This window comes from Bidens hawaiensis, unplaced genomic scaffold (genome assembly GCF_021521415.1).
Source record: "Bidens hawaiensis isolate Kalapana, Puna unplaced genomic scaffold, B.hawaiensis_p1.1 tig00031418_1, whole genome shotgun sequence".
Classification (NCBI taxonomy): domain Eukaryota; kingdom Viridiplantae; phylum Streptophyta; class Magnoliopsida; order Asterales; family Asteraceae; genus Bidens; species Bidens hawaiensis.
The window spans coordinates 169,079-194,265 of record NW_027505212.1 but is presented as its reverse complement, the minus strand read 5'-3'; the positions used below and the strand labels follow the sequence as shown (position 1 = coordinate 194,265).

The window sequence follows — 25,187 nt, the reverse complement described above, 5'->3', positions numbered from 1 at the left end:
ACCCAACTCCCCCTGTAGTTCACAACTATGCCTTAACCAATCCAGCACTCCCTGCCCCACCAACTAAGAAACCTTACACAGGAAACCAACCCCTTTGCCCAACCTGTAGACTTCACCACCCAACTCAGACCCCGTGTCGACAATGTAACCGATGTGGCCGCATTGGTCACTCAACCGAATACTGTAGAGTCCCTCCCGCCAACCCAATTGCGCCAACACCACCAGTCTACCCGCAGAACCCACAATCAATCTACCAAAACCCACGACCCAGGTCGTGCTATAACTGCGGTGATCCCAGTCATTTCCGGAACGCGTGCCCGAGACTACAAGTGCAAATCACACAAGCGAATCCGGTGAACCAGATTTCGAACCAAGTGACGCGTGGACGAGCTTTTAACATAACCGCGCACCAAGCGCAAGCGAATAATGACGTAGTTAATGGTACATTTTTGCTTAACGGATTTTATGCTTCTATACTTTTTGATACTGGCGCCGATCGAAGTTTTATCTCTCGCGCCTTCGAGCAGAAGCTTGCGCGACCGCGCAACGATTTAAAAGAAGATTTTTCAGTTGAATTGGCTAACGGTGAAACTGTTTTAATTAACTCTGTGATTAAAGATTGCACGCTTAACCTTAACGAAAACGATTTTCTGATTGACCTCATCCCCATGCCTCTTGGAAGCTTTGATGTTATCATTGGTATGGACTGGCTCTCGAAGAATCGCGCCGAAGTTATTTGCGCCAAGAAGATGATTCGCATTCCTCGAGAAAATGGTGATCTTCATATTTACGGCGAAAAACCCTCCAGTGGTCTTAAACTTATGTCTTGCGCCGAAGCCCGAAGACTCATGCGGAAGAAGTGTATTGCATTTTTAGCCCATGTGGTCAAACCTGCTGAAGAGAAGAAGCTTCGCGATATCCCTGTTGTGCGTGATTTCCCTGAAGTTTTTCCTGATGATCTTCCTGGTATCCCTCCCGCTCGTGAAGTCGAGTTCCGTATTGATCTTGTCCCTGGTGCTTCCCCCGTAGCTAAATCTCCTTACCGTCTTGCGCCCGCTGAGATGCAAGAATTGGCAAGCCAACTTCAAGAGTTGACTGCTAAAGGATTCATTCGCCCTAGCTCTTCGCCCTGGGGTGCTCCGGTGTTGTTCGTTAAAAAGAAAGATGGATCGTTTCGCATGTGTATTGATTACCGCGAGTTGAACAAACTCACCATTAAAAACCGGTATCCCTTACCGCGTATTGACGACCTCTTTGATCAACTCCAAGGTGCCTCTTGTTTCTCGAAGATTGATCTCCGCTCTGGTTATCACCAGTTGCGCATCCGCGATGAAGATGTTCCGAAGACTGCTTTTCGAACTCGTTATGGCCATTTTGAATTCTTGGTCATGTCCTTCGGTTTAACCAACGCACCCGCCGTTTTCATGGATCTAATGAATCGGGTGTGTAGGCCTTTCTTGGATAAATTCGTGATCGTGTTTATCGATGATGTTCTGGTGTATTCTAAGACCAAGGCCGAGCATGAGCAACATCTCCGATTGGTATTGCAAAAGCTCCGAACCGAGCAGCTCTATGCTAAGCTTTCCAAGTGTGAATTCTGGTCTGATGAAGTACAGTTTCTTGGTCATGTTGTTAACAAGATGGGTATTCATGTCGACCCATCCAAGATTGAAGCAATCAAGAACTGGATTACGCCATCCTCTCCTTCTGAGATCCGTTCCTTTCTGGGCTTAGCTGGTTACTACCGGCGATTCATTTCGAACTTCTCGAAGATCGCTTTGCCTTTAACAGCTCTAACGCACAAAGGTAAACCGTATATTTGGGGCTCGAAGCAAGAAGAAGCCTTTCTAACGCTCAAGCGTTTGTTGTGTGAAGCTCCTGTTCTTGCGCTACCTGAGGGTAATGATGATTTTGTCGTGTATTGCGATGCATCCAACCAAGGTCTCGGTTGTGTTCTTATGCAACGAGGCAAGGTTATCGCTTACGCATCAAGGCAACTCAAGGTTCATGAAAAGAATTATACAACTCACGACCTCGAGCTTGGTGCAGTTGTTTTTGCCTTGAAGATCTGGAGACACTACCTTTATGGTACTAAGTGTATCCTTTACACTGACCATAAAAGCCTTCAGCATATCTTCGATCAAAAGGAACTTAACATGAGGCAACGCCGATGGAACGAACTCATCAGCGATTACGAATGTGAGATCCGGTATCATCCTGGTAAGGCTAATGTGGTAGCCGATGCGCTCAGCCGAAAACCCTGCCAGCTTAACTGTATCTTGCCGCGCACGCAGCTTCACTTCGCGCCGATTCAAAGCAACCTTGAATAGCGTATTCGTGACGCGCAGCGCGCATCCATCAGTAATGGTAACCTTCGCGCCGAGTTAGCGTGTGGCGCGGAAGCACTCTTTGTCCCTAATCTGAGTGGAATTCTCTGCTATCTTAATCGCATCTGGATTCCCTTTGATGGGAATCTTCGCGCTGATATCCTGAGTGAAGCGCACAAATCTCGGTATTCTATTCATCCTGGCGCTGATAAGATGTACAAGGATTTGCGCATTACTTATTGGTGGCCCGGTATGAAAAAGGATATTGCTGTGTTCGTAGCTAAATGCCTGACTTGTTCTAAAGTGAAAGCTGAACACCAACGCCCATCTGGTTTGCTCGAACAACCAGAAATTCCTACGTGGAAATGGGAATGTGTAGCGATGGACTTTATTACCAAGTTACCTTTGACAACAAGCAAACATGATAGCATTTGGGTAATAGTGGATCGATTGACTAAGTCTGCTCACTTCCTGCCCATTCGTGAAAACTACCGTGTTGAGCAACTCGCGCAGCTTTATGTCAAGGAAATTGTCTGCCGCCATGGTACTCCTTTGAGCATCATATCCGATCGCGATGGCCGTTTTATATCTCGCTTTTGGAAATCTCTCCAATTTGCGCTAGGAACTCGCTTGGACATGAGTACGGCATATCATCCTCAGACTGACGGTCAGTCTGAGCGAACTATTCAAACTCTTGAGGATATGCTCCGATCTTGTGTTCTTGATTTTGGAGGTAATTGGGATTCGCACCTGCCTTTGATCGAGTTCTCTTATAATAACAGCTATCATTCCAGTATTGGTATGGCCCCATTTGAAGCACTTTACGGTCGTAAGTGCCGCTCCCCGATCTGTTGGAGCGAAGTGGGTGAAACTCAAATCACAGGACCCGAACTTGTTCAAGAGACAACCGATAAAATCGCCAAGATCCGTGATCATCTGCTGACTGCCAGAAGCCGACAGAAGAGTTACGCAGATCGTAGGCGGAAGCCTCTCGAATTTCAAGTTGGTGATCTTGTTCTCCTCAAAGTGTCGCCTTGGAAAGGTGTTGTCCGCTTTGGGAAGAAAGGTAAGCTTGCTCCTCGTTATGTTGGTCCATTTAAGATTCTCGCGCGTGTGGGAAAAGTTGCCTACAGACTTGACCTGCCGCCCGCGCTCAGTAATGTGCATCCAACGTTCCATGTATCCAACCTCAAGAAGTGTTTAGCTAACGAGAACCTTCACATTCCACTTGATGAAGTTCAAATTGATGAATCTATGCATTTCGTTGAGAAGCCTGTTGAGATTATGGATCGCGAGGTTAAGCAAACCAAGCGCAGTCGTATCCCTATCGTGAAAGTTCGCTGGGAGTCCAAGCGCGGAGCCGAGTTTACATGGGAAAGGGAAGATCAAATGAAGATCAAGTACCCGCACCTGTTCTCTGCGCAACCTACTTCGAGATAAATTTCGGGACGAAATTTCTTAAAGTAGGGGAGACTGTGACATCTGCCCGATCCGACCCGACCCAGGTACCCGTTTCTCTGACCCGATCTCTTTCTTTTATGATTTAATATTTATTTATACTTATATTTTATTTTTAATAATAATAATATATATTTCCTTCCCGCCTCTTTCTCTCTCTTTCTTTCCGCCGTCCCCTCCCTCTTCCTTCTCTCTTTCCGCCTTGTTTCCCTCTTTTTCTTCTAACTTTTTGCTTGTCCTTTGGTTCTTCCCGCCTAAGGATGTCTGCAGCTCCACGCGCCAGACTCCTTACATGGAAGCCTGCGTGAAGACATCTTGTTCCTGCGATGCGTGAAGAGAACTCTTCTCGCAGCGCGCTAAGAATGCATGTTCTTCCCGCAATGCGCTAAGAATGTATGTTCTTCCCGCGATGCGCTTAGAATTCTAGTTCTTCACGCAGCACGCTAAGGATTTGTGATTCTTCCCGCAGTGCGCTAAGGATTGTTGTGCCAGCCTTCGCGCTCGCGCACTCAGCCTTCCCGCGCTTAACCCTTGTATCTTCTGTTTATTCTAGCCGTTTGCTTTTGTAAATGTCTTTTCTTCTGAGCTGTTGACCTAACCTATCTAATGTCTGAATAGTTACTTTCGGCGCAGCATGCGTACCAACCCCATTGGTTGGTAGAAAAAGTGACTGACATTATCTTTTGAGATCTGCTTTTGCCATGCTTTAACCAGTAACTTTATCTGTCCTCTCCCATGCCTTTTTCTGTTCCCTGTCAGCTTTATCTTGCCCCCTGCAGCTGCCATATCTTTTGATATCTTTTGTTATCTTTTGTTTTGTCTTGTTCCGTTTGTCTTGGAATCTTTTCCCCTTTTTCTGGATTTATGTCTCCTAGGGTTTCTCTATAAATAATAACATTATTTTTCCTAACACTACACACACAAAACACTTAATCTCTCCTGTTCTCTTCCTCCCTTTTTGCTCTCTGCCGTTGTTCTTCAGCCGCCTCCCTCCTCTCTTGCCTCCGTTTTCTCCTCTCCCCTGCCCTGTTTTCCGGTAATATATTATATATATAATAACTTATTAATTATGCTAACTTATAATCAAGACTTAAAACAAATCATTAAAACAATAATCTTGTTTATAGGTTAACTTGTGCTTGTTTAAAGTTGGTTCTTGCTTTATCTTACACCGCATCGTTTATCAAGTGAGTAATCTCGTACCTAATCCCTTTTTGCTTTTAATGTTTTGGGATGATCATGTGTTCATACAAACTTAGAGTCTTAAACTTGTTTATGAACTTTAGTCGCGCAGTATCCCATGTGTTGAGGACGTTTACTTGGCTGTTTATTTGTATGTGTGTATCATTAACCGCTTTGTTCGGCCTATTCCGAAGTTTTCATGGATCCATTAGATGAACACGGGAGACCTATCGTTTACGGTTTTCTTTGTTTACACTTGCACAGATGTTTTCTCGTTTTTGTGCTCAATTGGGAGCACGGATTGAACTATGAACTATGAGCTATGATCTATCTAGGCTTGATCACAATCTGATTGCACCCTTGTTAAACATCAGACATACACGTGTTGCGCGCAGATTTATTATTATCTATGTATTGTATTAAACTTGATTTCTCACCAACACGCAAGTGTTTGACGTTTATTTTAACACATGTTCAGGTTTGCAGTAGCTGTTTTGGAGCTTGTGGACACATAGGACGTTTTTACTTTTGGACCTAGAATTAAAATGTATCAAGACAAGTTAATGTTGTTTGAATGTTATAATTTATAATATATTGATTTATGTTTGATTTATGTTCTTTATTTTCCCCGCTGCGCGTGCGCGATAAAATGTGTATTAATAAATATTGACACCAATAGTGTCGCGAGTAATGAAGCAATATGTGGCGCCCCGATGTATAATCCGCCTTTGGTCGGGGTGTTACAGTAATGACATTAACAAACTTAAATAGCAGATTTGATCAGCCTCGAGCTTTCGGATGCATTCAATTGATGAAAGTTAACTGATTGAAGGAATTATGTAATTACTACTTTGCCTAGAAATTATACATTCATGTAAGGGTTGGTTTGTTAAGGTACCGTATTTTGCATAGTCCAAATTTATAATCAGTATAGTTTAGGATACAAAAAATAAGAAATTCGTATAACAACACAGTTAAACACAATTATGTATTAATTTTTTTCTTTTTTTTATAAGTTAACTAATGTTGGTTCGACAGTACTTTACAGCGTTGAAAATGTAACAAGCAATCTGCTATATACATTATTATCCAACATAACCTATCAAACGATAACAACTCATATAAATATAAAAATTTACAAAACGTTAAAAATAATGAAGCAGCAACGTGACCAACCTTGCATGAGGTAATTGTAGCATTCTCTGAAAACAGTTCTTGACATAATTTGGTGTGCCTTATGTGACAGGTGGCTATAGAGATGATTTGAGTTGGCATATGAAAGGCGTTGTACAGCTTACGCACTTATGCTAATACAAGTCACATTGGGTCCACCTCATTCGAAGAATCGAAGATCAATACCATAAACTTCTATTTATTCATTCACTTGTAAACCTTTTTATGTAATATTTAACTATTATCTCAGTATTTGCTTGTGGATTAAAAGATTTAATATGTGCTAAATCAAGGAAATTCAAATGCATTAAACAAATTGACACGGTTATAAAATGAATCATTTTGACCTGAACCAAATCGATATAAAAACTAACGTATGTTTACTGTTTTGTACACCTACTGAACAATGAAAATAAACTTGAATCAAATTAAGATACTGCAACACCATTTACAATGATAAACGGATTGGGGATTGGAATCATCAATAATGATAAAAGGGCAAAACATGTGGTATTCCCAATTTGGTTGCACCAAAATCTGAAACTTTAAACCATAAATAAAGAGAGAGCGTAATTCATTAGTCACAAAGTAGAAAACCATGTTGTAGTTGGTTGAACTTTATACATTCAGAATGTTATTGTTTTAACAAAACAACATGAATATTATTTTAAAGATTGATGTTTTTAAGCATTGATGTGCTTGAAGTAGTTTAATATTTATTAACTAAGTTAACTAAAAATAAACACTAAGTAATACTCTAGACTCTTTAAAACTCGACTAAACTACTAACCGGTAAGTGAACCGATCGACTCTAGTAAAGCTAAGTAAGTCTGAATATCGAACCCACGAGACTCTTTAAATTACGTTTATTAGCTAATTAGACTCGACTACAAAACACGACTTATTAATTATATTTGTTTGGGGGATTTAAAATACTAATTTAATACTATAATTAAAAACTAATTAAGAAAACAAGTAATTTAAACGAAAACGAAGTTTGTTATGAAAATAAGATGATAATGAGAAAACTACCTAGGCTAGACTCCCCTAAATTTCAGTAATGAATTGACTCAGGAAAATATTTAGTTATTGATTGGGATCGTAAAATAGACACTTAAAAGAAAACCCGAACAGGACCCCTGACCCTTCTCAAGAGAAACCTATGGATTTCTAACAAGTTTTAACGCACACCAGTATTAAAAATCAAATTCGCTTACGGTCACCCAATTGTTTATAATTTAGTTATTTTATACGAAATCCTACCTTACAGCGTGGAAAACAAAGGCAATTTACTATACTTAATTGATTTGATAAACAATAATAAATAATCAACCCTAGACGAACTCCTTACGAAGAACTAAATCTAGCAAGATTAAATAGTAAAGACTTATCGATAACCTAGCACTTTACAGATTTTAGGTTAGCAGCACACTTAGGTTTATTTGACAATATTATTCCTATGATCTAATCATGACATCAATCATAAAATAATCAAAAACACGAAGTAATTGACCTAATAGCAATCCTATCATATGACAAACAATAATCAAGAAAAACTATGGAATAAAACTTATCAAACAATCCTAAGTATTCATATGCATCAATTAAATATAAATAAATCTTTTACTAAACCATAACGTAAACAATCCCAAAGTCAAATCAAAACATCAAAATAAGTTCATCATAACCTAGGCAGTTCATGCAATTTAGCCTAGCATCTTAGGTTTAAGCAAATCAAACAAATAAGAATTCATGGCGATAAAATAATGAAAACAAAAGATAAAACCCGTGTTCTTCGCCTTCAACTAACACGCGCAACACCATCTGATTCTTCGACTCCAAAGCTGCCGGAAACTACTCTCTGACTCCTCGGAACCCACCAAATTCGTCTGGATTTCAAGGTATGGTTAATGGTGAGTTTAGGGGTCTTTTTATAGGCAACAGGGGTCCAAAAATAAGTTAAGTCGGCCAAAGGAAACTGCAGCGCGGCGGGCTTCTCCCTCCCCGTCGCGCGGCGCTCCGGCCTGGGGGGTGGTCCATCATGGCTGGTCTGGTTCAATCCTGGTTCGGTCCGGTTCGTTTCCTGATCCTTCGGTTCTCCGGTTCGGCTTGTTTTTGCTCGTTTTTCGCCCTCTTTTCACCGGAATTAAAACCTGAAACCTAAAACATAAAATCATGTTAGTAGTATACAAATCTTACAAGAAACCGAACATAAACTAATAAAATATTAAATAAATGTACATGGGATTAACATATATTAAACATTATATCAAGCATCTTACATGAACATTGAACTCAAAGTAAAAATGTCACTTTTGAATAGCAACATATACATACATGACAAATATATAAGCACAAGAATAAAAAACCATACAAAAAAATTAAAAACCTACTTGTGCGGCACAACCTGGGCGTTTAGCAACATGGTCCATTTCATTTGATGTCTTTAAACCAGTCAACAGAAAGAAGACCCATAAGACTTAACAGGTTTGCCACCAGGCATTTTTAATATGGGTAACAAGGATTAAAGAAAACATGAGATATTAATAAAATACTTTCCTAATAAAAACAACAATGTGTTAAGTGGTGATAGACCTTTAAATTAACATAGCCATGCTAAGTTTAAAATTGTTTCAATAAAATATTCTCCAATAGTCATTTTATTGTCATCTCGCGGAAGATTACCCGAAAAATCAGGACATAATGTATTAGTTATAATTTATAAATATTCATAACGTATCAGTCTGTTAGGTCTCCTGATCAATGGTATATGCCTGTAAGTGCTTAAGAAAATAAGAAAATGAATTATTGTTATTAATATTATAAAATATAGAATAGCTTTTAAGTTTACCAAAAAAATGTGTGCATCAACTTTGAAAAGTAACAAAAATAGAACTTTGCTAACAAATCATTCATTTATAATAATGATTCTAGAATCGAAAAATAAATAAAACCTATAAGGGTTAACGGGTCAGGTGTTTTTAAACAGGTCAATCCGGGGTTAATGTCTTAGCCTATTTTGAAGGGGATCAACAAAACAGGTCAATCTGAAAAACATCTTTAATAAAACTATTTATACTGGTCAACCCAACCCAACCCAACCCAAATACTGCTTATATTGGTTTTGTGACTTTTTGGTTTAACTTTGACCAAAAATACAAGCATACGAGTAAAAAAAATACTAAGATTTTCAATTTTGACTAAAAACTCAACCAAGTAAAAAATGTATAATTTTACAATTTGTATGTTTAATCTGAGAAGTTACCCAACATACCATTTCAAAAACTCATCATTTCGTGTATTGCCCTTTCTCCAACTTTATTTATAAAATTCCCATTTTACCCCTTACATCCATTCCATGTCGGTTAAAATTATATATAATTACATGTTGATTAAGTTTGAGCCCGTTTGACGAACACAACATAAACGGGCGGACCGAGGAACAACAAATAAGCGGGCCTAATGCCATCATTCCTGTCGATGGATTCTTCTAGAAGAACATAAATCTTGTCAAGATGAAGTGAAGAAGTGTTTCTGTCATATCATCAAATAAAAGTACTGCTAAAGTCTAAACATCATAAGCAAACAAATTAAATGTTTGTATAATATACCAACCTTAAAGCCGAGTGAACAACAATTTGCAAACCATTACTATTTTCATGTCCTATATTGCTTCTGGCATTTGGATAACTGAATAAGAATTCAGTTATGATTACAAACCGAAGCGAGCAACCGAATTAGCATTCGGTTTGGTTTATTTTTATGTTTGGCTCGGTTTTTGGTTTAATTGGTTGCCAGGCGAAGATGAAAACTCCCAGTACAGCCATAAAATACCTTTTAAAGCATTCTTAAGCTGACATGTTTCATCAATGATGTATCTTTTTTTCACATAATTAATATATCTTCTGTAAATTTATCAACATAAACAAGTATAACAAATCTAAGTCACTTTACAGAGTAGATCATCAAATAGAATTGAATTTTAGTAACAAGCAAACATTGAGGTGCCCAAAAGTACCAACTTTGACAAAAAAAGTCAACCAATCCAGCATTTTGACTTATTCCATCCTAGTAACTTTGACCAAAGTGTACGATTAAGTCCACCGTATAAAGCAACATTTTGCCAGTTATGTCTTCTTGTAATTCAGTGATTTTCCTGTAATTACCATTATGCCCTTCCATCTTATTTTTGCTTATTTTGCTCTTTTGACAGTTTGATCAAATTTTATACAAAGTTTGGATCGCTGCTGCATTAGTTTTGGCCCAATGCAAACTGAAATAGCAGTTGTTTACACTTAAGATGAAATAATAGAACATGCATTCTTTTTACGTTCATAATTTTTTTTAAATACATCTTACAATAGTGTATACTTAAAAAACCATTTTAAATACATCTTACATAATTTTGATTTATTCCATGCTAAACTCTTTGAACTATTCACAGGGAATGAGTGTAAACTTTAAAGAGAGAGAAAAACTTACAAATCATCAAAAGTACCAGATGCAACTTTATTTTCAAATTTCATCATCTTGGCATCAATTTCCTATACATCGGTTGCCATTTCTATATGATCATTTGAGGGCATGGGCTCACTTGATGTTAGAATATCTTTATTGCTAGTGGATATAGAACTTCTGTTAATATGAGTTTCACCTTGAAAAGTGATGTAAGATATATAAATTTAAGGCTGTAAAACACCAAGAAATGTTAAAAAGAAAGTACCTTTGCCTTCATGATCTCCTGTGTTATTGCATGTTTGAGCTGTTCAGTTTCCTAAGGGTTGCCAAAACAAATCAGTGCACGGTGATTTCTAAATATGGCTGTTAAATAAACTAATGGCTCGCTCAAAAACGACTTGTTTGTAAACATGCCAAGTCGAGATGGCATGGTTTATAAGCGAGCCAAACATATCAGTTTGCAAACGAGCCAAGACCGAAGCTTGCTTCAAATTGCCTTGTTTTTAAACGAGTCGAGCAATCCAACTTAGTTTGTAAGCGAGCCAAGACCAAGGCCCGCTCGAAATAAGATTGTTTCTAAACGAGCCGAGCGGAGCCTGCTTGGTTTGTAAGCCAGCCAAACTGGATCGGTTTCTAAACAAGGAAAGATCAAGGCTCACTCAAAATTGGCTTCTCTATAAATGAGCCAAGCTGAGTGTGCTTGGTTTTTAAGCAAGCTGAGCCGGGTCGGTTTGTAAATGAGCCAACCCCGACCAAAGGTAAGCTCACCTTAGCTGGCTCGTTGGCTTGCTTGTCGGCTCGTTTAAAATTAAAGCTCAATATATAAAAAATTATAACTTTTATAGTTTAACTATGCATTATGATTTTTTTAAACAATAGCAAGCACTCTAGTATTAAATAAAAAGAACCTCTAGCAGGAAGATGGAGGTGTTCGACAATATACAAAATCAACCGAAAACAGGATGGCTTATTACAACAGAATACAAAAACAGCCCGTATAGAAAATTTAAACCGACACACAAGATGAAGGCGACTTAGCCCAGTCAAGCCAAACAATATCGTTGTGAGTAGATGTATTTAAAAGAGAGAGTCCCGTTGTTGAATCTCTTCGCGTTCTTCTATTTCCAAACGTTCCACATTGAAGAGAAAATAATCAAACTCAATATACGCCTACCCAATTTGTCATCCAAATTTGGCCTTTTGTTTTAAACCAAAGCAATGACCTCCATTGTTTCCAAGGTCGAGAGTGTCTTTCGTGATAGTTTTTTATATCACAACCAATAAAAAGAGGAGCCTGCAAGGACACGAGAGCATTAGCGCACATAGTACAATAGTCGCACGTTTAAGATAGACAAAATTAAGGGAAAAAGTGTTTTACTTTAGAAATAGCCCATATGCTAAAATGGACAGTGTATTCGTCTTTTGTCATCCCTCCATTTCCAAACTTAAGCATGTCAGAATCTGCGAGTATAAAAATATCAATTTGATCAAAATGCATAACATGGTATTATAAAGTTTGTTCACAAATTCAGAGGATAGCAAACTAACCATTCCAGCCACCCGGTCTTGCATAGTCTGCATAATACTCATTCATGTCTGCTATAGACATCTCATTCATGTCTGCTATAGACATCATAATGTATTAAGAAAAGTTAAAATTCAACATAATGTGCTTAAATGATATAAAAATACCATAGAAAAAACACGAAGCATGCATACAAAGTTACCTGCTCCACGTATCAGTAATGTCGTTTGTAGTCCGCCATCTATTTCCTATCTTAGAACCCCAAAGAGCAGGATGCATGTCTCCCCTATCCCATAATTTTAAAACCAAAACAATAAATTTTAAATTTTTAGTAGCATGCAACATCAACTCTAATTCTAAAAAATGGTTGCAAAGTGAAATCACCATTGACACAGTGAGAAAAAGATAGGACATCATGTTTTCATGAGAGCTCTAGTCATTATCGAGTATCTGCATTAGTCACAACATAACATAGTATTATCAAAACATATAAAAAACCAAGTTAATGATGTTAGATTATTAGAACGTTATGGTCAAAGCATCAAAGTGTTCGTTTGCAAACAAGTAAAATCATACCCAATAAGCGAACGTTTGGGCATCTTGTTCCTCGTGACCGAGTGAACCAGGCATTGTTTTGCTACAAGTCATGGTACTACAGAAATAGAGGTACAAAAACAATCCTTTAGTTGTTACTTCTTATTTAAGAACAAGAAATTTGCATATAACCAACCTTACCCTGAATCGGCATATATACCGAGCTTCAGACCTTTGTTATGGACATAGTCAGCCAAAGCCTTGAGTTTGAAAAATGCTTATTAGCTTATTGGCTTTTTCAAAAAAACATTTTGAAAAGCTAGGATTTGAGGCTTTTGTTTCAAAAGGCGAAAATAAGAAAGAGTTTTATGATTGACAAACACATATTGATTTATTGGCTTTTTGAAAACACTAATAAGCCAATAAGCATTTTTCAAACTCAATCCCAAACATGCTCTAAATATATCGGATTCTCAGTTAGGGGGTGGGATTGTCATTAAATTGTGAACCTTTTGCATTATTCCAAAGGAGGATTAGAGAGTAATTACATAAAATGTGAAGCTTCGTCAAGTTGTACAATACGCTTTAAAGACGAAATGATATAATGGCAAATTACTTTTTCTGTCCAATTGTGAATTGTCTCTTTTGTTCTTGTCTTCTAATTGTGAAATTACCATGGTTGTCCTTCACTTATGCTTAATAATATAATAATGCCGACTTTCAACTCCTTGAGGAACAGGAATATTTCGGCTAGTTCGACTTTACGCCTGATTTGTGGAGAGGTTGAGGAAAAGGTCAAGCATGTGTTTGTTCCGTGTGGCCTTGAACAAACTTTGTGGAGTTTGATTTCACGATGGCGTAAGATTAGAGGTGCACAAACCGGTTTTTTGGCCCGGAAAAAAACCGGTTCGGTTAATAACCGGACCGGTTATTAACCGGTTTTTTTCTGTCAAAACCCTAACCGGTCTAACCGGTTAGGACCGGTTTAGAAACCGGTTAGAACCGGTTAATAAACCGGTTTTTTTATTAACCGGTTTTTTTTTTTTTTTTAATAACCATTATTTTTTCACAGTATAAACAAACCGGTAACTACAAGGCAAACCGGTAACTACAAGGCAAAACGGACTGACCGAAGCCATTCTTTGCTTTCGTTGTTAGGGTTCTTTGCTTGGAAGATGAGTATGAGTGTGTGTTGGTGAATGTGTTTTCAACAAACCAAAGATTAAAAACACATAACTTTCATTTATAGTTTTTACATTAAAAATACAAACATTAAATCGTTATCGCATATTCGTAACTCAAAAATACAAACATTAAAGAATGTTTAGACACGATTACATGAACAACTTGCTGTTTCTTACTCATGATTTGCCTCCATGTTTGCTGTTTCTTTAACTAATTTTCTTCGCTACCCGATCCCGAGCTATTTCTTAGGTAATCGTCGTACGCTGCTTCTTCATCGGTCATTGGTTGAGTGTGTCCTTCATTGACCTCGTCTTCATACAAGCCCGCTTCATACTCCATTTCCCCCTCGAGTGAGCGTTGATGTTGTGCCCTATCTAAAGAGTCCAAGTAATCCTTGTAGCAAATCGACATCTCTATAGCAGGTGCAGTGAGTCGAGTCCTCCGAATCGATATAACCCTGCCAGAAACAGAAAAAGCAGACTCCGAAGCTACCGTGGAAGCTTGGACCGTTAGTAAATCTTTGGCCATGGCGGCGAGGATCGGAAACTCATCCTCCTTACCTCTCCACCAAGCCAGCAAATCAAGACTTCTAAATCCGGAGTCATGTGTTTCACAAAGTTGGTACCACCATACCTTCCAAGTTCACTGCTTGGGGTGTTTACCTTTTGACGTTTACCGGCGTCTTCCCAAATCATGTAGTACATCCCCATTTCAAGGTCGGTTTGGGATTGGGATTGGGCAACAGCTCTTAACGAGTCATGAATTTGGGAAGACGACCCGTGTTTTGTAAGGTAGACATCATACATGTTTGACAAGGTGGTGTTGAAAGCATTCTTTAAAGTTTGGCTATAATAGGGGTTTTGATCGTCGTTTAACTCTAGCTCATCACAAATTTTTTCTATTAAAGCTTCAACACCACCAACATTGATGCAAGGGTTTAACGCAGCAGCACATGTCAAAACAGCGGGTAGTTCTTGAAAATATTTTCTAAATTTTTCTTTCATTTTTACACCCATATCAAAATAAGGTGCACCCCTACAATGAAGTTCACTCAACTTTGTGCACATGACAGCAATTTTTGGTAAAGCAATGGGGCTTGTTGGATAGTAAACCCCGGATAAACTAGTTGTGCAAGATTTAAAAATTTGAAGGACCTCCGTAACGATCTCAATCAATAACCAGTTTCTAGGATCGTACGGTGCACATTTACCCCTACTTGACAAAATTTGATGAAACGCAATTAATGATTCTTTTTGTTGGATGGCTTTCTCAAACATATTACAAGTCGAGTTCCATCTTGTTGGACAATCCCAATTTGGCCCCAACCATTGACAATTAGCTTCTACACAAAATTTTTTGTATCTTGAAAATGTTTTATTGTTGCTAAAAACATCTCGTGACATTCTTTTAAAATTGTTTCTTTGCGTTTCGATCACGTTTAACCCATCTTGCACGGCCAAGTTGATAATATGTGCAATGCATCGGCTATGAAAAAACGCTCCATCACAAATAGGTTTATACTTTAATTTTAAATGGCCAACCGCGGCCGTATTGTTGGACGCGTTATCAAACGAAATTGAAAAGATTTTATGTTCAATCTTGTATTGTCGAATGACTTTATCCAAGATTTGAAAAATATTTCTACCCGTGTGCGGGTAATCAAACAATTGAAACGCAACGGTTCGTTTCATCATTTGCCACGACTCGGGGTCAACCCAATGAGCCGTCACACAAATGTATGAGTCGGGCGAACCATGAGGTACCGACCACACATCCGTTGTTAAGTTTACACCAGTTTGTAAGTTTGAAAAGTATGAAATTAGTTCGGATTTAGCGTTTTTCCATGCTTTAAAACAATCTCTTCTAAGGGTCGAACGACTTACGTGTTGGTAGCGTGGTTGAACATAGTTTTGCATCATCTCCGTGAATTGAGGGTTGTCGAAGTGGTTGAAAGGAAGTGTTTGTTGAATCACAAAGTTTGAAAACTTTTGACGTACCGCTTCAACGTCGTACGTAAACACCGCTCCTTGATTCGTCATCTCCGGCTGCGAACTACTTCCCGATTCGTCCTTCAAGGCCTTGCAAAAGGGCCTTTGTACATGCGCTTTTAAAGTGGAGTTTGCATCTTTGCCATAAAACTTCAAACAATGTTTGCATCGAGCTTTTTGGCTACCGTTAGACATTTCGCATAGGTCGAAATGTTGCCAAACATCATGGTTTCGTTTTGTGGGGATGACCCGAACGACCGTTTCTCCCGTGTTCGAGGCACCCATGTTGACGGATGAAGCAGCACTTTGGGAGGCCATGATAATCGACTACGAAATAAGAGCGTATGGAGTGGTAATGTGGTATAATTGAGCGTGAGATAACAAAATAATCGCGTATGAAATAAACGTTTAGAGCGTTTGGAGTTGTATAATCCAGTGTGATCTAACCAATACCCAACCTAAACTATATATAGATGTTTGTGGGGGTAAAATGGTAAAAAAAAAAAACGGTCAAAAAAAAAACGGCCATATAGCCGTTATACAACGTTCAAAAACCGGTTATGGAGAAACCGGTTAACCGGTTTTTCCACAACGGTCAAAAACCGGTTTTTTTATAAACCGGTTAACCGGTTTTTCAATAACCGGTTATTAAAAAAAACCGGTTTTTTCATTAACCGGTTCGTTAACCGGTTTTGGATCTAAAACTTGTAACCGAAATACGAACCGGCGGTTTGTAAACCGGTCAAACCGGTTTTTAAAAAACCGGTTTTCGTAAAAACCGGTAAACCGGTTCCCCAACCGGTTTTTTTTGACCATCTCTACGTAAGATGCCCGATCTCATTAGTTTTTGTGTTCGAAATTTGGTGGAGTTGCATCAGTTCTCCTCGTTTCGAAAAGAGCCTATAGATGAAGAGGAGCACTTTGGTTCATAGCGGGACGATTCATGTCTCAAGTTTGGTGAAGTCAAAATGGTTGGCTTTCTTTGGATCAAGAATAGATCGCAGAGGCTCGGGTGGTCTTGGGAGGATTGGTGCGGGTTTTGGGTGTGACGACTGCGGGTTGTAAAGTGGGTTGTTTTCCATTGCTAGTTTGCATTTTGTATTATGCTCATTTGTGTTTTGTTTTGTTGTCCTGTGGTGTTGCTTGTTTGACGGGTCTAGCTTCTTGCTAACGTTTCAAATTAATGAAATCTTTTGTTGGTTGTTATATCTATACTATATACACACACACAAATTCAATACATATATGTTATGCGCGTGATATTGTTAACTGTAAAGTGTCATTTTCGTCCTTGTGTTTTGGTAAATAATGCGAATTAGTCCAAAAGTTTATTTTTTGCATATGAACCATCCACATTTCCTAATTCTTGTCAATTACATACAAATCACTAACCCCAATAAATTAAATCGTTAAGTCAGGGGTAGACATGTCTTTTCACTATTTCTTTATAATAGAGTAAAGTGCCCAAATCGTCCCTGAGGTTTACTTAGTTATGTGACTTTCGTCCAAAAAGTTTATTTTATGCAACTAGACCATCGAGGTTTATCACTTCTTGTCATTTACATTCAAATTGTTAGCTCCATCTATTTATAACGTTAAGTTGGGGGTATAAATGCCATTTTACATTATTTATTACTAATGTATATTATATTTTCTTTTTATCCTTTATACTTTATTGGACGCCTACCTCACTCATAAAATCTGTCATCTTCGTTTGAAAACAAGTAGCCGAAAAGCTTGTAAAGATGTTGGGTGATGAAGATGTGTGGTGTAGGCGGATCTAAATGGTTTCATGGGGCCGACCTAAGTTAACTCAATAGTTTTACTTTTATATTTATTTATTTATTTAGATAAACAAGCATATAAAAAGACATAATTGTCCCTAACTTAACGTTAAAAAGTTAACCGAGTTAACGATTTGAACATAATTGGCAAGAAATGATAAACCTCGATGGTCTAGTTGCACAAAAAAACTTTTTTGAACGAAAGTCGCATAATTTATCAAACTTCAGGGACGGTTTTGGCACTTTACTCTTTACTTAATTTTATCCTAACCAATATCTTGCCAAATATAAACAGATCTTTACCTACGTTTTTTTAAATGTGTACACATAGAACATTATTAATTATAAGCAACATATCGTTATCAGTTCTTAATTAAACATATAGTAAACCATGTCCATCACTTGATTAATTCTTTGGTAAGTAAAAGTACAGAATATATACAACCATCAACACGGGCCAAAAACCAAAAGAAAATAGACATCCAGTTAAACTTTGAAAATTTTCATTCAATACCAAAATATATTCTCTTACTTTAGTCATTGTCCATTGAAACTTGAATTAAAGTATGACCAGCTTAATGCCTGATGGCTTCATTGAGACGATTCTTTTTAGTTGGCGCAGAGCAGAAGATCGAGCAACTTTCTTCATTTTCAACAAGTCCTTTTGAGGTGCCATTAGATTCACATCCGGAATGTGTGGATCAGTCACAACTTTCTTGAGTGCAACCACATATGCAGCAAGTTCATAATCACTAATTCGACTACAGCAGAAGATCGAGCGACTTGGTTTTATTTTAGTGTCAAACTTGGCTCTAATACCAGATTATTAAATATCCATGCAGAAATAAATATAAGTCTTCTAGGGTCCAAATGTCTCGTTGAACACTATAGTATGTCAAAGCACTATATTACATACCATAAAATAGTTAAACCCTATCGAGCCTTCATTCTTGACGGTTATTCCAGAGACGCAAGAGCCTCCTAAAGAAAGTGCCAAGGTATACGAGCGCACAAAAAGAAGAGCTAAGGAGGAGCGGGAGGCTCGGGCAGAGCGGTCCAAGAGTTCGTTACAAAAAGAAGAGCAACTCCTTGGACGCCAAAGGAGAAAACGGCTTTGTGTCGTGCTTGAGTTGATATATCCCAAGATCAAGAAGGGTGGTTTTTTATTCAACCTTTTATTTTTGGTTTAGTAAAAAATTTTAAAATTACATTTAACATTTGTTAATTTTTTTTATTGCATTGGACTATCAAAGGCGCAAAATATACCAAAGTGCGAGAGTTGTTCTACACGTTGGTGGTAAGTAGAGAACGTACTGACAATTTGATATCAGGAAGGCGGTCCGTAAGTCGCAAATTTTTTGGACTATTTACGTAATGGAAACAGTCGTCGAATGCGAGTGAACAGGAGTGATGATCTTCAAGTCTACAAGGATACAAGGACAGTAAAAACGTGGGACGAGGACTACTTGTGGAGAATACTCAAGTCATGCTCGAAATGGGTCGAGTTAGCTTGGATGCTCATGTAGAGATCAACCTAAACGTGCCCGGGCAAGAAGATCAACCAATAGTCCTACGTCAACCAATCGGAAGGGACAGTGGAAAGAGAACAAGTACTGATGTCGATTTAGAATTCAGCGAAGACGTCCGTAAAATATCGAATAGTGTCGCGACGAACAAAGGTTGAGGAACTTAGACTTTCTTACCAAGGACTTAGCAATCTAAATCCGAGTCACCAAAAGGTATTTGAAAAAGAACAGGCGCTTCTTCTAGAGGAAATCAAAGAAGATCAAAGACAAATACAAAGACACAGATAAAAAGGCGGAGTAAGGGAATAAATTTATATTTTTTTTTAATTTGTATTTTTTATGTTTTTCTTAAATTTTTTAAGATGTTTAATCTTTTTTATTAAAAATATCTTTTATTGTTTAAATTTTTGAATAAAAAAACAAAAAATTCGTTGAAGCCCCCGTTCACTTGAACCACAATAGCCTCTGGTGGCTTCTACAGGGGCTTCAATGAGTGTACAATCAGCGTCCGGTCAGCACTGTATGACACAATAGTATAGGATGAATCCAGTGGATAGTGGTTTTGTTTTATATTATTTAATGATTAACTCTTAATGTTTCATAGTTTTTAACTTTTTTTCTCTAGAGTGTTATATTATACTTAATAGTTTGATTGGTAAATAAGATAAGCAGCGGAGTAGACTTATAATCATTATTTTTTCTCAAATCTCATTTGTGGGCCAAATAAAATAAAGCCAACACAACACACCAAATTGAAGCTTGTTTCAGCACTTTGGAGACATAAAAGCCCACCAAATTGCATCCATTTCGTGAATTGTTACTTAACCCAAAACCCGATTTAAATCAAACTCGACTCAATAAACCCTAGAACCAAAAAAGACAAATCTGAAAGGGTTGGTTATCGGGTTAGATTTCCACCATTGAAAATCAGAAGAACCCAACACGATAAACCCAAAACCCGATAAAACCCACATATATACTAATAGGGAGTTGAATTAAAATCTCATAATTGTAAATATTAATATTAACATATGCAGTCTTCCTTCTATGAACGATCAACATGTTGTAATGTATTTTGTGTTCTTCACTGTCCTGTAACACGAAACCGATAACAAGTAAGGATGCTATATTCGTGAAAGAATCAAAAGCTTACAATAAAATCAAAACATATTTCTCTAACAATAATAGCCCCAAAGAAGATAGAAAATATAAAGGCAAGAACAAGAACTAAAGAATGCTTACCCTGCGATGATGCTTCTTTTCCTCTAACATTATCAATGAATCGTTACCATTTAGGGTTGTAGACGGCGGCGGCGGCTTAAAGTTATTGAATTAACAAATGCTAAATTAGGTTAATGATTTCTGATGGAGCGTGGTGTGATATTTAATAGTTTATGTTATGGGCCACTACAGAAAATTGGTTAACATATTGGGCCTACACGGCCTGTTGACACCAAAATGAATGCTAAAATATACGGAAAGTTAATAAGCACGACGCATAGATTCGAACCAAGATCAAGAGGGTCACATTGTGGAATACTTGTAATAAAAAACAACATAATTGATCAAATAATCAAATTACATAATAATGTCCCATTATATGTATTTTTTACAAATGTGGCCTCAAAACTTTTGAGAACGAGGCTCTTACTTATCTTCACATGGAATTAAAAACTGTATTAGGCTTCACATGATACACATGTAAATCGTATGTACTTATATGTGTATACATACTATTTTTCATATATGTATCTATAAACAAATAAAGGAGCCTACAAAATCAGAGATATATGCACGCATGCATGTATGTAAAGAAAGAGACCGGGGATCAGTTAAGGAATAATAACGTGATTGTTAGTAAGGAGATACTCAAGGAAACCGTTATCATCTATGTATTTAATTAATCAAATCCGGTCAATGATTTTCAATGGACTTTATTGTATTCCATTATACTTTTGTAGAATTGTGCTTTTGATTTTTCTTAAATACGGTGAAGAGTTATTCGGTTGTTTAACTTTCAACGTGGGAATAAGAGGGCTTAAAAGACCAAAAAATAAATAAGAGGGCTTTTCATCACTCGTCTGTTAAGTTTATAGTTCGTAGTTTGAGGAGTTATCTTGAGGAAAACTCTTAGGTAGCGTTCGGTAGAAGAGAATAAGAGGCGGAATGGAATGGGTCATTCCAAAGGAATGAAAAAAATCATGTTTGGTTGTCATGTGGTAATGGAATGAACCATTCCATAATAAATGAAATTCATTTCAAATATAATATTTTCATTCTTTAAGGAGTAGGTGTTTTTTCTTTTCATTTATTCAAGTAATGGAATCAACAACAATACTAACAAAATATTATGATGATTATTATATTATAATTATTATCACATTATCAGATTATTATATTATTGTTATTAATTTTATTATATTATCATTATTTTTTATATTATAATATAACAATTATTATATTAGAGTTATTATCGTATTCTAAATATTATTAAAATTATTTGACGAATTAACGCTTCATAACACGCATGCGTGATTCTACATTGCCGGAGAGTCGCCGGATAACTGCACAATTGAAGGAATGGAGAACGTGCAGCCGTTGGTGAATGAGTAATAAGAGCGTATTGAGTTTGAAAATGCTTATTCGCTTATTGGATTTTTCAAAAAATCATTTTGAAAAGCCAGGATTTGAGGCTTTTGAAAAACTGCTTTTTAACTCTTTCAAAAAGCTAAAATAAGAAAGATTTTTATGATTGCCAAACACATTTTGATTTATTGGCTTCTTGAAAACACTAATAAGCCAAGCCAATAAGCATTTTTCAAACTCAATCCCAAACATGCTCTAAAGATATTGGCTTCTCAATTAGTGGGTGGGATTGTATTAAATTGTGAACCTTTTGCATTATTCCAAAGGAGGATTAGAGAGTAATTACATAAACGTGAAGCTTCGTCAAGTTGTACAATACGCTTTAAAGACGAAATGATATAATGGCAAATTACTTTTTCTGTCTAATTGTAAATTGTCCCTTTTGTCCTTGTCCTCTAATTGTGAAATTACCATGGTTGTCCTTCACTTATGCTTAATAATATAATATAGATATTTGTGATTGAGTATTCCATTGTTTATACAGTGATACTTATAATGTCATGTTTTCTATAATTTTGCATTGTGTATACCTTGTATTTATATGCTAAATTTATTCATATCAAAAGTGTTGATTCGAACAACGAAACCGAAGTTGTGGGTTATTACCACTATCATGAAGTATCATAATCATTTTGGGTTGTAGCAAAAAGATTAACTTATTTATTTAGAATATATGACACCTGAAGTGTTATTCTCTCAAAATCTCATTATTGAAGGTTATAAAATATTAACCTGAAAATTTACATGACTCCTTCATGTAATTACTTCTCAATACTTGTTATATGAAGAGAAGATTAATTATGAGGAAAAGTCAAATAAAACCATTTTTCATTTTGTCAAAGCTAAAATATGCTTCTGAAGTAGCATATCATTAAAACGTATGAAACGTTTGAGGTGATTTAGTATCCATGTTCTGAGAAAATTGTGAATAAATACCATTCCCTGAAGTGAATGTGATAATCATTGCAATCAAGGACATAAAATGAGAAAATTGTAACGATGATTATATTAATAATGAGATCGATCATCAAAATTATAATGATAGCCATACTAATAATGAGATCGATCATCAGAATTATAATGATAGCCATACTAATAATGAGATCGACCACCAGAAGTGGAAAAGAGATTGATCACATATGAGAAGAAAATATAGAAATACCAAAGTAAAATCACAAGATCACTTGAAACGATAATACAACGTTCTCTCATATTTATAGTCTTGTATTAAAGAAACATAATACATATACGATCATAAACCTGAAGTTTATGGTTCATAATTATCTAATGGCATGACCGGCTAGACCACACCAAGCTAATGATGGGGAATTTATTGAAGAACAAAAGATTCTTCCTGATAATTATATATGCAATATTGCTCTCAAAAGGAATTATTTATTTTTCAACTGATGGAGTGTGCGAATTCCTAAATGTCATGGAATTGAGAAAAGGATACACATATCCTAACATGATACCATCTAGTGTTTAATCGTCTAAATGGCTATCAAGTTCGCAACTTCAAGTTTGTGTGATATATGGCTCGGCTAATAAGATAGCAAGCATATTTTCCATATTTATTTTTTGTTATAATAATAAATTCAATTCCCAAGTTATTAATAATTATTGGAATAATTGTTGAACTTCATATAGATTATGTTCACACATAAATTGATTTTGTTAAGACAATCATTGAGCGTCTGCAATTGATTTCAGGGCAAGTGATTATAAGAGCAATAATTGATTTTTGCATTTGGGTACATGTATTTTACATACAGTAGCATTAATTCACATCAAGCCAATAAGTTATAATACTTCCCCATTAAAGTTGGTTTTTGTCAGAACCATGTACTTCCCATCAAAGATTTTTGTTGTATGATATGTAATGAAACTGATCCACCACAACACACAAAGATGGGACCTCAAAGGAGGTTGGGAATTCGGTATGAATGCATGACATGCGACCCTTAGGAAAGCAACTAAGTGATTCAAAAGATATAATTATGCTTACAGGATTAAGTTATTTCTGTGGAATTAGTTGACTATGGTTGCTCATGTGTTTGCAGGTTTGAGGAGCTAGAGAGCGGCGTTACGAGAACACGGGCGAAAAAGGTGAAGAAAACGGAGCTGGAACGAAAGAGATACGAAGAAAACAAGAAGCTGGAAACGAGCCCCACCGTGGCCCACGGTCCACCTGAAGCAAACTTTCCAGTTTACACCGTGCCGTGGAGAAGAAGTGACACCGTGGGGAGGACCGTGGCCTACGGTCCACACCGTGGCCCACGGTCGTCCTTGGATGGCTATTTGACCTTGGTCAACCGTGGACCACGGTCCACACCGTGGCCCACGGTCTGTGGCGGAGACACATTTGCATGTCCTTTAATTAGCCGATTTTGAGTGTCTTTTGGACTACCTTTTCATTTTGGACGGCCTAGGGGCGATTTTGGAAGACAAAAACAATATTTTGGGTGTTTGTATCATTGGGTTTATGTTTGGGATTGCTAGTAACAAGATATTGGATTCAAGAATGACCTCCCGAGCCATGAGTGGCTAGTTCCTTCGGTATTTCTCTTGGGATGTAAGGTTATTTGCAAAACACTTTTGTTTATTGTTCTTGAACTTGGATTGATTATCTAAATGTCAATGTTAGTATAGTCATGTGTTTGTGTAATTGTTTGTAGCTTGTCCATATTGTTTCTATCTAGTTTTTTTAGCCATATGTTCTTGGTGTCGTTGGCAATCGAGATTTAGTGGGTAGAACTAGGAAGAATAGTATTGATTGATTGTTCCATTCTAGGAATCCGAGTACTTAGTTCTTAATTAATCACAAACAATTGAATGTGCACAAAACTTTGCATTTCTAGGATCGCATTTCAAGAACTTTGCATTTGGAAAATTGTTGAAGCGTTATGGTGTGAATCACCGAATTGCAACACCCTATCATCCTCAAACAAGTGGCCAAGTTGAAGTCTCGAATCGACAAATCAAAGAAATTTTAATGAAGACGGTTCGCGTTGATAGAAAAGATTGGTCGACTAAGTTGGATGATGCATTGTGTGCTTATCGCACGGCCTACAAGACACCGATTGGTACCATTCCTTATCGGTTGGTGTATGGGAAGGGGTGTCATTTGCCAATGGAGTTGGCTCACCGGGAATTATGGGAAATTAAGAATGTTAATTTGGATTACAAGGAAGCCAGTGAGTTAAGAAAGTGAAATTGAACGAGTTGGAGGAAATCCAGGATGAGGCGTATGAATGTGCTTCAAATTACAAAGAGAAATTGAAGAGGGTGCATGATACCAAGATACGGAAACGAACATTTGAGGTTGGGCAAAAAGTGTGGCTTTACAATTTAAGACTCAAATTGTTTCCCGGAAGCTCAAAAGTAAATGGATGGGCCCG

The 25,187-nt window shown here is 37.2% G+C and overlaps 1 pseudogene; it reads right to left on the bottom strand.

The window, feature by feature from the left end:
* Positions 1–9,532: 9,532 nt before the first annotated feature.
* LOC143611514 (alpha-galactosidase 1-like) lies at positions 9,533–18,290 on the bottom strand (annotated as a pseudogene).
* Between the last annotated feature and the right edge of the window lie 6,897 nt (positions 18,291–25,187).